This window comes from Scyliorhinus torazame, chromosome 9 (genome assembly GCF_047496885.1).
Source record: "Scyliorhinus torazame isolate Kashiwa2021f chromosome 9, sScyTor2.1, whole genome shotgun sequence".
NCBI lineage: Eukaryota > Metazoa > Chordata > Chondrichthyes > Carcharhiniformes > Scyliorhinidae > Scyliorhinus > Scyliorhinus torazame.
In genome coordinates, this window is record NC_092715.1 from 246,203,669 (window position 1) to 246,221,035 (window position 17,367).

The window sequence follows — 17,367 nt, forward strand, 5'->3', positions numbered from 1 at the left end:
CAGTTAATTCTAATTGAGTTTGACACTACAGAACTAACACTAGTAATCAAGTAATTAAATATTAATGTATTAACTGATTCAAAACTACACGTGCTGACTATGCTGTGATCTATCTATCATACACTACTGCTAACTAGCCACTCCTGGGTTGAAAGAGACCAAGATCCTCTGGGAGCTGATACTTATAGTGGGATCTAGTGGTGCCCTCTAGTGGTAGTGTTACAGCTAGGGGTTATAATTAATCCTTTAGTTATCTACATGAATACATATCATTACAATGTTATTCCCAGCCAGGCTCTGGGTAACTTTCCAGGGCAAAGAACATTATTTTACTGCGCCTACAGAGGTGGGCAAGTTCATCTGCAAGAATGGTCTGGACAGGCAGCAAGAGAGGCAGTGGTGAGGAAGATACAGAGAAAACAAAAGGAAGACGTGGACAGTTTTGCACGGGACTGCATTGCCACACTATAAGCATGGATCCAGCTCATAGGAAAGAGGGGGCAAGGGCAACAAAGCGCAGAAGAGGGTGAGGAGGAGATAGCAGGGATGCCAGCTGGTCAGGCAGAGGGGCTGAGGCAGGAGGGTAGACAGAAGAGGTGGGTACGAGGGGACGGTGGGGGCAGCATGGCGGGGGGGCAGAAAGAGGAACCAAAACCATGGGGGGGGGGGAAACAAAACAATAGCGGGGGAAGGATCCTGGAAAAGCTTCAGCACGTCAATATCGGAAACATGGAATAAGATGGCACTGCAAGCTTTGGAGGGTCCCTAAACAAAGGGAAACCCTGGAGGGCAGGGTCTCACCCACATGGTGTATGCATAGTTGCCGGCCATTTTAGAGGCCCTCCGAACAAAAGGAAACCCTGGCGTGCAGGGGCACATCCACAAGGTAGGTATGGTTGATCCCATAGGAGGGGTGGGGGGCATGAAATCCCATCAAAATAGTCACCTGGAATGACAGGGAACTTAACGGCCCAGTGAAAAGATCCAGAGTCTTCGCTAACCTAAAAAGTATGAAAGCTGACATAGTCTTCCTCCAAGAGACGCACCTGAGGAAGAAGGACCGACTTTGGGTAAGGAAGGGCTGGGGCAGATCTACCATCCCTGCTATGGGACGAGAGTAAGGGGGGTAGCCATACTCATACGTAAGAGGACGTTGTTTACTGTGACGAGGACGGTTACGGACCCAGGGGGACGGTACGTCATGATCAGCGGTGTCCTGGACGGGGCACTGTTGTTTCTGGTGAACATGTACACTCACAACTGGGACGACATGGAGTTTATAACAAAAACCATGGTGGAAATTCCCGACAAAGATATGCAAAGACTGTTCATGGGGGCGGAGGGTGTGGGATGGGGGGTGGGGGGGTGGGGGTGGGGGGGGAGGGGCGGGGGGTTGTTGGGGGGTGGGGCTACTTCAATTGCGCACAGGACCCACTGACGGACAGATCGAACCCCAGAATTGGGAAGACAACAGGCATGGCGAGGCACTGGGAACATTTATGGAGCAGATGGGGGCAATGGATTCATGCTGGTTCATGCACCTGGGAGAGAAGGAATTGCTGCTTTTCTCGCCAGTACACAGGGTCTATACCCGCACTGACCTCTTTGTAGTGGGGCAATTGCTGCGTCCGGAAACAGGAAGAGTGGAATACTCCGCAATCGTAATCTCCGACCATGCACCACATTACATGGATTGAGGTTGGAAACGGACGTGCCTAACGCCCCACATGGAGGTTGGACATGACTATCTGGGCCCACGTGGTCTTCTGTCAGAAAATATCACTGGCCCCCCCACTTGCGGGAAATGTTCACAGACTCTCTAGCGAGGGGCACCCTGCCTCCAACGCTAACATCGGCCACCATATCACTGATACCCAAAAAGGACAAAGACCCAAAGGAGTGCGGATCATACAGACCCATTGCGCTGCTCAATGTGGATGCGAAAATACTCGCAAACGTCCTGGCTATGCGGCTGGAGAACTGCGTACCAGAGGTGGTCGCACAAGACCTGATGGGCTTTGTTAAGGGTAGACAACTGACTACGAACATCAGGCGCTTACTGAATATGACCTGATCCAGGGAGAGAACACCAAAGGTGATCGTATCCCTGGAAGCAGACAAGGCCTTTGACAGCGTCGAGTGGAAATACTTCATTGGGATACACGAGCGGTTTGGGTTAAGGACGGGGTCCACCTCATGGGTGAAACTCCTGTACAACGGCCCCAAGGCAAGAGTATGGACCACTGTCACCAGCTCTGAATACTTCCAGCTCCACAGAGGCATAAGGCAGGGATACCCGCTGACCCCGCTTGTGTTCGCCCTGGCAATCGAGCCACAGGCGATCGACCTGAGAATAGTAGGAGTGGAATACGAAGGGAAGGGAATCTGAAGAGGAGACGGAGAGCACAGAATCTCAGTCGATGCGGATGACCTGCTCCTCTACGTCTCGGACCTGCAAAACGGCATGAAAGAAATGATGTAGGGAGAGTTCGGAACCTTTTCGGGCCACAAAATCAACCTGGGCAGAAAGCAACATTTTCCCGGTGAACCCGAGAGGGAGAGGGGCAGAGCTGGAGGGTCCACCATTTAAAATAGCCCAAAACAAATTCCGCTACCTGGAGATCAAGATCGGCAACGACTGGAAATGGATCCACAAATGGAACCTGACCAGTCTGACGGAGAAAGTAAAAAAGGACCTCCAGAGATGGGATACTCTCCTGTTTTCTCTGGCGGGGAGGGTGCAGACAAACAAGATGACTGTACTGCCCAGGTTCCTCTTCCTGTTCAGATCCATACCGTTCTTCAACCCCAAGGCCTTTTTTCCAAGCAATAGACAAGGTCATTATGGCATCTATGTGGGGTGGGGAGGAAGAATCCAAGAATCCCCAAAACAGTGCGATAAAGGAGAAGAGATATGGCCTGGCCATCCCGAACTTGCAGTACTACCATTGGGCAGCCATGGCCGGGAGAGTGAGGGAACGGTTAAAGGACCCAGACACGGAATGGGTGAGGAATATGAACCCCTTGATTGATTGATTGATTTGATTTATTGTCACATGTACCGAAGTACAGTGAAAAATATTTTTCTGCGGCCAAGGGAACGTACGCAGTACGTACATAGTAGACAAAAGAATAATCAACAGAGAACATTGACAAATGGTACATCGACAAACAGTGATTGGTTACAGTGTGGAACAAGGGGCCAAACAAACCAAACAAAGCAATTACATGAGCAAGAGCAGCATAGGGCGTCGTGAATAGTGTTCTTACAGACCAGTCCAAGGGGGAGTCGTTGACTTATTCTGCATCACAAACCAGCTGTCTAGACCACTGAGCTAAACCAGCACTACTCTGCTATTCAATGAGTTCATGATTGATCTGATATGATAAACCTCAATTCCACTTTCCCACCTTGTCCCTAGATTTATTTGACTGATTAAAAATCTGTCTATCTCAGCCTTGAACATACTTAATGACCCAGCCTCTACGGCTCTTTGTGGTAAAGAATTCTACAGATTCGCAACCCTCTGAGAGAAGAAATTCCTCCTCATCTCTGTATTAAATGTCCGACCCTTTTAATCTGATATTACGCCCTCTGTCCTAAACTCTCCCACGAGGGAAAACAACCTCTCAGCATCTGCCTTGTCAATCTTCCTGAGCATCCAAAATGTTTCAGTAAGGTTGCCTCACATTCTTCTAAACTCCAATGAGTACAGGCCCGGCCTGTAATAAACCCAAAATAAACAGCACGGATGACAAGAGATAAGGGGAACATAAAATTAAACACAAAAAGACACACAAAAACATAACAAATAGCACAGATTCCAGCAAACGGGAAAAGTACAAAGAATAGGATAGTAAGCACTATAAACAGAGTTTGAAATTTACTTTGCAAGGAAATTCAACACAACATTAAAAATGTATTCTACATCACTACATCAAGAAAAGAAATCAGTTCTCAGAAGCAATGTGTGCTTATTGAAATCTGCTTATGAGAGTAAGGGAAGAGTAAACATGTTGAATAATTATATAAGAACATAAGAACTAAGAGCAGGAGTAGGCCATCTGGCCCCTCGAGCCTGCTCCGCCATTCAATGAGATCATGGCTGACCTTTTGTGGACTCAGCTCCACTTTCCGGCCCAAACACCATAACCCTTAATCCCTTTATTCTTCAAAAAACTATCTATCTTTATCTTAAAAACATTTAATGAAGGAGTCTACTGCTTCACTGGGCAAGGAATTCCATAGATTCACAACCCTTTGGGTGAAGAGGTTCCTCCTAAACTCAGTCCTAAATCTACTTCCCCTTATTATGCCCCCTAGTTCTGCTTTCACCCGCCAGTGGAAACAACCTGCCCGCATCGATCCTATCTATTCCCTTCATAATTTTATGTTTCTATAAGATCCCCCCTCATCCTTCTAAATTCCAACAAGTACAGTCCCAATCTACTCAACCTTTCCTCGTAATCCAACCCCTTCAGCTCTGGGATTAACCTAGTGAATCTCCTCTGCGCACCCTCCAGTGCCAATACGTCCTTTCTCAGGTAAGGAGACCAAAACTGAACACAAAACTCCAGGTGTGGCCTCACTAACACCTTATACAATTGCAGCATAACCTCCCTAGTCTTAAACTCCATCCCTCTAGCAATGAAGGACAAAATTCCATTTGCCTTCTTAATTACCTGTTGCACCTGTAAACCAACTTTTTGCGACTCATGCACTAGCACACCCAGGTCTCTCTGCACAGCATCATGTTTGAATATTTTGTCATTTAAATAATAATCCCTTTTGCTGTTATTCCTACCAAAATGGATAACCTCATACTTGTCAACATTGTATTCCATCTGCCAGACCCTTGCCCATTCACTTAGCCTATCCAAACCCTTCTGCAAACTTCCAGTATCCTCTACACTTTTTGCTTTACCACTCATCTTAGTGTCGTCTGCAAACCTGGACACATTGCACTTGGTCCCCAACTCCAAATCATCTATGTAAATTGTGAAAAATAGTGGGCCCAACACTGATCCCTGAGGGACACCACTAGCTACTGATTACTAACCAGAGAAACACCCATTAATCCCCACTCTTTGCTTTCTATTAATTAACCAATCCTCTATCCATGTGACTACTTTACCCTTAATGCCATGCATCTTTATCTTATGCAGCAACCTTTTGTATGGCACCTTGTCAAAGGTTTTCTGGAAATCCAGATTATACCACATCTATTGGCTCCCCGTTATCTACCACACTGGTAATGTCCTCAAAAAATTCCACTAAATTAGTTAGGCATGACCTGCCCTTTATGAACCCATGCTGCGTCTGCCCAATGGGACAATTTTCATCCAGATGCCTCACTATTTCTTCCTTGATGATAGATTCCAGCATCTTCCCTACTACCGAAGTTAAGCTCACTGGCCTGTAATTATCCGCTTTCTGCCTACTTCCTTTTTTAAACAGTGGTGTCACGTTTGCTAATTTCCAATCCGCTGGGACCACCCCAGAGTCTAGTGAATTTTGGTAAATTATCACTAGTGCACTTGCAATTTCCCAAGCCATCTCTTTTAGCAATCTGGGATGCATTCCATCTGGGCCAGGAGACTTGTCTACCTTTAGCCCCATTAGCTTGCCCATCACTACCTCCTTAGTGATAACAATCATCTCAAGGTCTTCACCTGTCATAGCCTCATTTCCATCAGTCACTGGCATGTTATTTGTGTCTTCCACTGTGAAGACTGACCCAAAAAACCTGTTCAGTTCCTCAGCCATTTCCTCATCTCCCATTATTAAATCTCCCTTCTCATCCTCTAAAGGACCAATATTTACCTTAGCCACTCTTTTTTGTTTCATATATTTAAAGAAACTTTTACTGTCTGTTTTTATATTCTGAGCAAGTTTACTCTCATAATCTATCTTATTCTTCTGTATAGCCTTTTTAGTAGCTTTCTGTTGCCCCCTAAAGATTTCCCAGTCCTCTAGTCTCCCACTAATCTTTGCCACTTTGTATGCTTATTCCTTCAATTTGATACTCTCCCTTATTTCCTTCGATATCCACGGTCGATTTTCCCTCTTTCTACCATCCTTCCTTTTTGTTGGTATAAACCTTTGCTGAGCACTGTGAAAAATCGCTTGGAAGGTTCTCCACTGTTCCTCAACTGTTTCACCATAAAGTCATTGCTCCCAGTCTACCTTAGCTAGTTCTTCTCTCATCTCATTGTAATCTCCTTTGTTTAAGCACAAAACACTCGTGTTTGATTTTATCTTCTCACCCTCCATCTGTATTTTAAATTCCACCATATTGTGATCGCTCCTTCCGAGAGGATCCCTAACTATGAGATCATGAATCAATCTTGTCTCATTACAGAGGACCAGATCTAGGACCGCTTGTTCCCTCGTAGGTTTCATTACATATTGTTCTCGGAAACTATCGCGGATACATTCTATACACTCCTCCTCAAGGCTGCCTTGACCGACCTGGTTAAACCAATTGACATGTAGATTAAAATCCCCCATGATAACTGCTGTACCATTTCTATATGCATCCGTTATTTCTTTGTTTATTGCCTGCCCCACCATAATGTTACTATTTGGTGGCCTATAGACTACTCTTATCAGTGACCTTTTTGCCTTACTATTCCTGATTTCCACCCAAATGGATTCAACCTTATCCTCCATAGCACCGATGTCATCCCTTCTTATTGCCCGGATGTCATCCTTAAATAACAGAGCTATACCACCTCCCTTACCATCCACTCTGTCCTTCTAATAGTTTGATACCCTTGGATATTTAACTCCCAGTCCGTATATATGTGTCCGTATATACTGTAAAGGGTCAGCATGTCAGATATCCAAAGGAAATTAATATAGAATCAGGTATAAGGGATCTTGTAAATTGGCACTGAGACAATGGCAGGCAGGAAAAGAGGAGTTGGAGCCACCAATGGCAATGATGGCTTTCTCCGCCATATGGAGAAAAAAAACGTGAAGGATCAGGTCCCATGACGTACCGTTGATGGGGTGGCCTCTGATTTGCCTTCCCCGCCAGCAGCTCGGAAACGGGAGGATCAGGGTGCCATTTTTAAAGGCCTGCCCAGAGCACAGCGAGCAAAACCAGTTAACCTTTGAAGCGGCTGACAAGCCCCCTCACCCTGGGCACCTGCCCAGAGCTGTCCTAACATGTCTCGACACTGCTCAGGCAACGCCCTGGCACTACCCAGACACTCTGACACTGTCGAGTAACCGGGGGCAGAGCCGGGGGTTTCCTGGAAAGTGCCATTGGGGTGTCTGGGCAGTACCCCAGCAAGACCCTCTCTTCCCTAAGCATTGCACCTGAGCTGCCTTGGGAGGTCTGCTCACCAGAAGCATGCCTTTGAATACCAATCGAGCCAATTTTGACAGGGGGTGGGTGGTGCAGGTGAGGAGAGGGGATATGATTCTGGTGGGCCTGATAATGAAATGTTAATTTAGTATAATGATATTCACAACATTGAACATCGGAAAATGGAAAATGAAGAAACTGTGGCTGTGATTCATCTTTTATTCCCTCGCCCCACATATAAATATCTCCCACTTTCTATGTCTTATCGCTTTGACAAAGGGTCATCTGGACTCGAAATGTTACCTTTTTTCTCTCCTTTCAGATGCTGCCAGACCTGCTGGGATTTTCCAGCATTTTCTCTTTTGGTTTCAGATTCCAGCTTCCGCAGTAATTTGCTTTTATCCTGTGTTGTTCTTTGTTCTTTGATTGATTCTTGGATATTAGTTATTTAAAATTTGTATCAATGATTTAGATGAGGGTATCAAGTGTAATGTTTCCAATTTTGCTGACCACCTCCCACTGACCAGATGACCCCACTAACCACCTCCCTACTGACCACATCCTGCTGACCACTGGATCCCCCACTGACCACCCCACCAAAGACCACCAGCCCCCACTCACCATCACACCCACTGACCACCTAACTCATCCCGACAACACCTCTTGACCAACTGTCCCCTACTGATCAGCCCTGAATGATCTGACGCCCCTGTAATCGCTCCCCCAACACGTTACATCCCCAATGATCACTTCCCCACTGACCATTTACCATTGACAAACCCCTCCACTGACCATCCGAGAACCCTCACTGTAATATCATGTTTGTGTTGTAATTCACCAACTGAACACTAGGAGTCTCATTAGTATATAAGTGAATGTTAGAATCAGGTGACCTCAATCTGACTCGGGAGTTGGGAAGAGAGATAGTGGTTTGTGCAGGTTCATGCTGTTATTCATCTATTGTTTTGTATATAGTTGACCCACAGTTAATGTTAATAAATCATTTATAGCTTTAGCTACAAGTGTTCTTGTCAGATAAATCAGGCCTCGACAAAAACATTACACTCACTTGCAACCCACCCAATGAACTGCCCAATGATCACCTTGCCATCCCCCTGCATTGACCCCACTGACCACCGCCCACTGACAAAGAGACATTGACCGTTGAACTACGGTCTCTCGACCCTTCTACCCTCATTCTCGACATTCCTGTAATCATCAGGGATTTTGCCTCCATCATCCTTGATCTACATTTGCGTTGCTTCAACTCTCCCTCAGGGAGTATTGACCTGCTGTGCTTCAAACACCGTCCCTTCCCTGACCGTTGACCTATGATGTGTAACCTGCTTTGGATGCACAGGATGCGACCGCTGCATCAACAGACCCTGCTCTAAAGGCCGGAATCTGGCTCCCTCTGAACACCCCCTTCCCCAATGCCCCAAAACTTGCCAGTGTTTTGTTGTGTTGCCATTTGAGGAGTTGACCACCAAAACCCATCTCCCTGCCTCCCCGCCTTGACAACCAACCTGCAGTGCTGTTTGAGGTCAGCTGGTGTCCACACTTACTTCGCTTGCCCTTCCTCTTCTTTACAGCAACAGGGCCATCAAGCTTCACCTCTTTCCCCACCCTGTGTTGCTGAGTCGGACAAAGTCAAAACCTCACCTCAAATCCATAGATTGACAACGTCGGCTGGTACGCACCAGCGGCAACAAGAGGCACGAGTTTCCAATTTGCCTTTAACTTCATCATCAATATAGGATTCGGTGTGCTTCCCAATTAATGAGTATTCATGTAAACGTGAATAGGAAATAGCTTCCCGTTACTTGACCATGTGTCGGCAGTTTCACCACTGACTTGGCATTGCCTTAATCTCACAAACTCACCCCGTTGTCAGGAAGCCGGGATTTTGGCTCCTGCCTAATTAACCTCCCCTATCTGTGATGTTTCCAGTTCTTACAGGCCCCATTGAACACTGCCCAGAGTGAGTGAGTGCATGGACAAATGTGAGATGGGTCAGACAGAACCTGCATATATTTGTCGATCACGTCTAAATAAAGTAGCTGAGTTTTGTTTGGGGAGGTCACTGCATGATGTACAAAGGCACATCTCCAGCTGTTATTCGTATGGACTTCTGGAAGACATTCAGTTAGATTCCACACAAGGGAATGTGAGCACCAATGAAAGCACATGAAATTCAGGCAGCTAATTGAACGGCACAGGGAATTGGTGAAGAGGTGGCAGTCAGAGGGTAGGAATAACCGGCGGATTGTCCAGTTGGCTGCATGTGACTTGTGGCAGAGATCTGCACTGGGACCACAGCAGCTCACTGTATTTCTCAATTGCACAGGTGAGGGAATATGCAGCAACATCTCCAAGTTTGCTGCTGACACGAAGTGGAACACTAAGTGATGTAATTGGCTGAATAATGATGCCCATGGAGGGGTGGAACGTATTTAATCAAGGACAAGAGTAAAAGGTAAAAGACAAAATTTGAAGCCTCAGTTGAAAAATGCGATGTTATAGCCCATCAAGCTGCCCTTTATTCATATAGATATGAGCAACCCTTCACAATGCACGTTGATTCATTTTGGTTGATACTTGGCCAAATGTTCAATCACCCAAAACTTGATAGTAACTCCCCCAGCTGTCAGAAACCAGAGTGGTTAAGATGGGACAGTACCTTTACCCAATCTGGTCAACCAAGAAAACTCACCCCAACGTCAAGGGATCCTCTTTAAATATGCAAATTAGCCTCCCATGACTTAACTAGGGCTGGCCTTCCATTTTAACCTGAAGCTGAGGCGGACTTTCAATGAAACACAAAGCACTGCAATGCAGGACCCCTGGCCAATGGGGCCGCCCCATAGGGAGAGGTACCTGTTGTGGTGGGAACACCATGGGAACACCAGATATAGCCTTGGTAGCTCTAAATTTGCTGATAGGTTCACAAAATTCAAATGGGCCTATCAGCAGGCATTACAGACAACATTGGGCTCTGATGGGTGGACTCCCCTTTCGAGTGAGGAAACAGTTTGCAGGCGTTCGGAGGTAATGAAGATTTAGAACTGTTCAGACACGTGTCTCCTGAATTGGTGTGCACTTCATGGACTTTCATTGTATTAAGGTGCAAAGCAGAAGCCGGGTTTCTGGAATTCGGTCTGGAGGGCTGACCTTTTTTTGGGGTGCAAGCCTGCGAAGCCTTCAGCGAGGCGAGGAGGAGGTGCTGGCTAATGGCCATCGAAAGGAGCAGCATGGCGACTCTCGACCTCCAGGTCAGGGCTGAGGAAGATGGGTGGGCGGCCAACCAAAAAGACCGGAGTTCACCAGGCCAGATGGTCAGGAGCAGTCAGGTAGCCAGCCGTCGAGGGCCAAGGCCCGGCAGCCCAAGCGAGCACCTGAGAGGTGAGCAGAGCAGCAGCGGGGAGGTGAGAAGAGGGCCAGGCAAGCGCCGGCATCGTGTCTCGGGGAATCAGGGAGCAGTGGTCAATGTGAGCAGGGCCACTCGACCAGAGCCAAAGGCCAGCCAAGCAGACCTGAGAGTGAGGGGGCTGGGCAGCGACCCACATTTTTGTTTTTCGTATTGTTTTTGAATGTTGAATTTACTGCCTTTTTTGGTGTCAGCCATTTCTCTCTCTGATTGGAGCGGGGCTTGACATCACTGGGGGCAGACAGCCACATTACCATGGGGCAAGGCATGACATTGGGTCCTGTGGTGATGTGCATCAATGTAAATGCATGTAGGCTAGCTCGACACTAGAGGGAGCACCAGAGACATCACACACACACACTCAACCAATAGATCAGTTCGGTAGGACACGACCAATGGACATTCACGGTACACACAGAGGTGACACGACCACAGGAGGGCATTACACCAACCCATATATAAAGGATCACACCCATGATCTGCCTCTTTCCAGTGGAGACAAGTCAGTGAGTAGAGACACAGGGTTGATTCAATATCACTCCCACCACGTGGATTGCAGCAACTGGTTAGTCAGTCTGGGTAGCTATAGTAGGATTAGCAGTAGTGTCAAACCCGAGTAATAGAAGTGTAAATAGTTTAATAAACGTGTTGAAGTTATCTCCACGTCTGAACCTTCCTTTGTCAAGTGCACCACAAGGAAGCCGCTTATGTTACACCGAGAACATAACAAATCATGGTACCAGGAGTGAACTGTTTCAATCCATGTAGCCATACCTCAGCATATAGTGACAACCAGCAACAATACCCAGGCAAGATGTTCGAGATCCGGGTTCCGCAGCAGCTCCAGTGCCACGTCGATCTCCGCGAAAACTGGCGGGTATTCCGGCAAATGTTTGAAATCTTCCTGGTAGCAGCCGACCTACAAGATGTGGCCGATGCTTCTGCTCACCATCGCTGGTGCCATAGCAGAAGAAATCTTTTAAAAATTCAAGTGCTCCAAAGGGCAAAACAGGAGCGACTTCCAGGCAGTCCTTGACAAATTCGGCAAATACTGTGAGGAAAACACACTCCAACCAGCAAGAAAAGGTAAGAGAAGCGCCAGTACTCACCACAAGGCCGAGGTCCCAGAGCAGAGAATAATTTTGATTGGCGGCCATATTTCTAAAGGGACTGCACTTTCGCAGTTGTGCGAGAAGCGCACAGAACGGGAAGGTCCGTCTGCGCATAGGCAAGACGCCGCGCATGCGCAATCACGAAAACGGCCACCGGTACAGGAACAGCGATTTGCGCATGCGCAAACGCTTCCTACGTATGATGTCACATGCGTCATGACGTCAGAGACCCCGGACCACACCCATTTAAAGGGGAAACGTCCCAAATCAAATAAAAAATCTGTTAAAGCCGTAAAACAACCTTCCTTCATCTGGAATGACAGCGCAATGCCTCAAATTGAACCAGGAAATTAAATTAACCTCCGAAGAACCCTGCAACAAGCAGTTACCTACGCCCAAGCCAATGGTTCCGACCTTGAATACTTCAAAACCGACCTTTACATTTTCTCTGGACCTCGCGAGCCCAATGCCAGCTCCGACGCAAACAGTGATGATATGGTCCGAGAAGACAACGACTCAGACGAACCTTTCACCTTGGGAGGCTACCCCAGTACCAAATCCGAACCGCAACTAGACGTGTTGCACATTGACGACCCTGACGACGAGTTCTTCGGATTTGAGGATCTTCAGCCCAGCAGATATGACATCCCGACTCGTGAGTGCAGGATTATGCTCCGGCCTGAAACCAAGAGATAGAGAGCGGTACAAGCCCACAGAGAGCGGCCTGCTGCCACACAGAGCATGGTCCACACACCGCTCAGGGTTCCCGACTCTACGAAAGAAGACACGCAAGACTCCACACCGCAGTCCTTGCATGAACAAGAAGTGACTCCAGTGTCACAAGCCTCCACAGCGAGCTCGTGGACAGACTCCACAATTGCAGAAACGCAAAACTCCAGAACGCAGTCCTTGCACGAACAAGAAGTGACTCTAGTGTCACAAGCCTCCGCAGCGAGCTCGTGGACAGCCTCCACGATAGAAGCAACGCAAGACTCCGATGCACAGTCCTTGCAGGAACAAGACCATGAGGGTCTAGCAACCTCCTCTGACCAACTAGCGGCAGACGATGCAAGTCTGCTATGCTCAAGTAAACAGCAAGAAGACTATGAAAGTTTACCACGCTCCAGTGCCCAGCAGGACGACCATGACAGTCTATCATGCTACAGTGAAGAACAAATCGACGATGCCAGTCCAAGCCCAAATGAAGGACAACAGCAAAACAATGACAGTCCACCCACATTGTTTGCACCATCAGATGAAGACTCTGACAATTTACCCAACCCAAGTGAACAACAAGCAGCTACTGAGGCTCTACCCACGGTATGTGAGACGAGTGACGACAGCATCCCGCTTCCCATGCAAGATGTGAAAAGTGACAGACCTCAGCTAGTGTGTACAGAGGCGCTCGACGATCACTGTGAGACCACTGGTGACTCCGGTGACACCATGATACTTCCACCCTCATTCGCTCGAACCTCTCCACAAGTCAATGCATTCCTGCATGTTCCGACTCCAGACGTGCAGCTTCAAGAAATCTCAGCTGACTCCAGTGAACCTGCTAAGACTCCAGACGGGGAGCATCAACAAACCAACACTGACTCAGTTAAAACAGACCAGACTCCAGATGGGGAGCAACCAAACACAGACTCTGATTCACGTAAGCCGGACTTTACTCCAGACAGGGAATGCCGCAACCTCAGTGATGGCACGCTCAGGGTGACAGCAGATGCCACAACGACAGGAGATGGATCACTTAACAATTACACTGGGTCAGTAATAACAAGCAGTGGCTACAGTCCAAGAGGAATACACCAATATTCACCACAGCTATATCCACACATTTGTTTCCACACCAGCAGTGCAGCAGATGACAGCTCATGTTGGACAAACCCAGTATGCAGGCATGCAGCAGCCAGCAGTCTATGCAGCATATTCTCAAACAGGCCAGCACTACGGATTGCCCACTAATGGAATCAAAACCGAAGGAGGACTACCGCCAACGCAATCTGCACAACAGACTGGATGCCTTAGTTCCAGCCCAGGATTTGCTGCACCCCAGCCTGGCCAGACGGCATATTCCTATCAGATGCAAGGTTCTAGTTTGACACCATCACCAGGTATTTATGCGAGCAGCAATTCTGTTTCCGATTAGACAAACTTCAACGGTTCTCAGCAGGATCACCCTTCCTGCACAGCACGTGGCCAGAACCAGTATGTACAGTCTTATCCAACTTCAACATATGCCACACCCATGACCTTGAATAATACTGTTGATGGTACCTCTTCAACGTCAACACCTTATCAGCTACAAGATGCCATCCGACAGCACCATCACAAACATCGAAAAGGAAAGGGACTCCAAATCAGACAGCAAAGTGATTTGACCATTTCTTGGTTCCTGTGGCACAGGGACGTTGATGGCGTTCATAACTAAGAGAGACATTTGACCATGATGATTAATGGGTTTTGGACTCACACAAATGATTTGGACTTATTGTTTAATCACTGTTCCCATGACTTGTATACACCTTACCTTATCTACCTGTTCTTTGTTTAATTTTCTCAAAGTGTACAGAAAATATGTAACATATAAAAAAGGGGTGATGTGGTGATGTGCATCAATGTAAATGCATGTAGGCTAGCTAGACACTAGAGGGAGCACCAGAGAAATCACACACACACACTCAACCAATAGATCAGTTAGATAGGACACGACCAATGGACATTCACGATACACACAGAGGTGACACGACCACAGGAGGGCATTACACCAACCCATATATAAAGGACACCACACACATGATCTGCCTCTTTCCAGTGGAGACAGTCAGTGAGTAGAGACACAGGGTTGATTCAATCTCACTCCCGCCACGTGGATTGCAACAACTGGTTAGTCAGTCTGGGTAGCTATAGTGGGATTAACAGTAGTGTTGAGCCTGAGTAATAGGAGTGTAAATAGTTTAACAAACGTGTTGAAGTTATATCCATATCTGAACCTTCCTTTGTCAAGTGCACCACAAGGAAGCTGCTTATGTTACACCGAGAACATAACAGATCAGGCCACGCTCAGAAGGAGAACCCGGGGACCCAAAAGTGTAAGTCCGCCTCTGACCCTAAGCATGTGCAGCAGCAGTAGCTGCTTCCCCAGCACTCAGATTGTGCCAAAGTTAGGCTCCTGTTAGACAGGGAGCAAAACATCATGGAGGGGGTATTGGTGGTGGTGGGGGGGGGGGGGGGGGGGGGGGGGCGGTGATGGGAGCAGGAAAGTGTTGCCAATGCTATCAGCAGAGCGGTCATGAACGTTTGAGTGGTGAGAAAGACCTGATGGGTAAGATGGCCTACTCCAGCTCCTCTTTCTTACATTCTTATTTATCATAGCTGTGGACAAAAGACAACAAAGTAAGTTTCTACATTTTTGTTTTATTTTGCTTGAATGTGATGAGAAGCAGAAGTGGACCCTACAAGAAGATCCTTGACCTCCCCTGCCCTGGGCTTCCACTCTGCAGCCTGAATGAAATGTTACTGTTCCACAGGAGATAAACAATCATCAATGGGTATAGTCTCTGGCTCTGGGATATGAGTGCAGGTAGAAGCCCACACTCAGCAACCCTGCCATTCCCTGTTCCATTGCAGGGGTGAACATTTCGGATCCCTCACTCACGCTATGAAAGGACACGTGGCCCGTTGCTCCTCAGAGGAGTTGTGAATCATAGGACACTCTCAATCGCAAATGGGGAACAAAGAAAAAACAATCACTTGCTTCTGGAATTCTTTCACTGACTGTCTTTGAAATAAAAAAAACATTTGCTTTTATAGTTTCAATAGTTAGATGCTGTATTGTAAATTAGATGTGCTTTACTCTAGTTGACCATTACATTGATCACCATTGTGTAAGCGTTGACATACATTCCAGTACTTTCCCCATTAGGAAAAGTACCGTAATGCATTCAAAACAATAGAAAGAAATGCTGCAAAACTCCCCTGCCATGTTTTGGACTCAGGTTTAAATGTCCAGAATTATTTGGCTTGGTCTAAAGTCATCATACTTTGAACATTAAATAAATGTTCAGCATCTGCTACATTCCATTCACTGACAGGCAATCTGCTTTGAAATAGATATTAAACAGCAGCTGGAGCTTAAAAAAAGGACATCTGGTGTTTCTCCTTCAATGGATTTCATTGTTGACATATCACAGGATTTAATTTGACAGCTGAGGCTATGATGAATGTTTGGCTGAGTTTCAAAAGGTACAAAACCCTTATCTCAGCATGAGGGCTGTGTTCACTGTCGATTTTAAGAGGTTATCTGTCTTTGCTGTTTTGAGTGAATTTTGTAAAGTGACTCTATTTGCCCTTATAATAGATTGAGAACTTGAGGAAATTTACATTTGATTGGATATTTTTTCTGGTTGGGAGATGTTTGCAGTATAAAGTGTCTTTGAATGTGGTAGCTCTGTTAGATTTTTAGAGGTTTTCTTTTAATGTCTATTGAAAGATATCTTGAGGTGTACTCATAGTGGATACTGGGCTATGGAGAATGCATGGGACACATGGAGAGGGCATGGTGGTATCAGGGCATAGAGATGTCATGAGAGGTACTGAGAGAGCATGTGGGATGAGGTGAAGACCTTGAATTCATCGTTAAAAACTGGGCTGATGTCGCAGCAAACAGAGGTGGCTATTCCAACCTGATTGCCTGGCCATCTGCTTACTCTGGTGCTGCCTGGGACCTGCCACCAGAGGAGGGGACACAACGCCATCCTGCTCTGCCTCCAAGGGATTAGAAAATGGCAGGCCGGGACCCTTTTAAAGGACATGAGCCTGCCGGGGCAGAAAGTTTCCCATCTCAATCTTTCCGCCTCCTCTGCAAAAATCCGACCGAAGGGTTCAGTCTTGCCTTGGACATAATAGCTTCATCGTGCAAACTCTCCAATTTTCCTGGTCCCTTGGATGATACAAAGGATTTTTTAAAAAACAAGGATAACCTTCGCAACATTTCATTGCTCTGAAAGCCTTTATTCTCCTAATGATTTTAAAAATAATTGGCTGATGTACCATATATTGCATCCAAATCCAACATGTTCCATGTGTTGACTTGTAGGCTGAAATGAGAGTATTGTTGAAACGGAATCTCCCTGCTCGTCAACCATTGACCAAGGAAGTCAATCAAACAACCTGTCATACATTTGTGGAGTGATGTTTTATTAACATAGTTAGCCTATCCAATGTGATATCTTGTACCATCTGGGCTATCTCTCTTGATTTACGTAACACACAGTTCTGTTGAGCATGTCTTATCACCATTTTAATCTTTCATTATCAACTTGTGCTAGAATTGCTAATACCAGCCATGTAGTTGGAACATATGCTCAGTTAAATCTCCAATAGTTCCCAAATAGGACCGTAATTTAGTTTATAAGATAGTGTGGTTATTATTGCAAAGCTTTCGAATGCTCTATCTTATGTGTCATGTATGGACGGTTGCATGACTGTTAACATTAGCTTTGGCCGA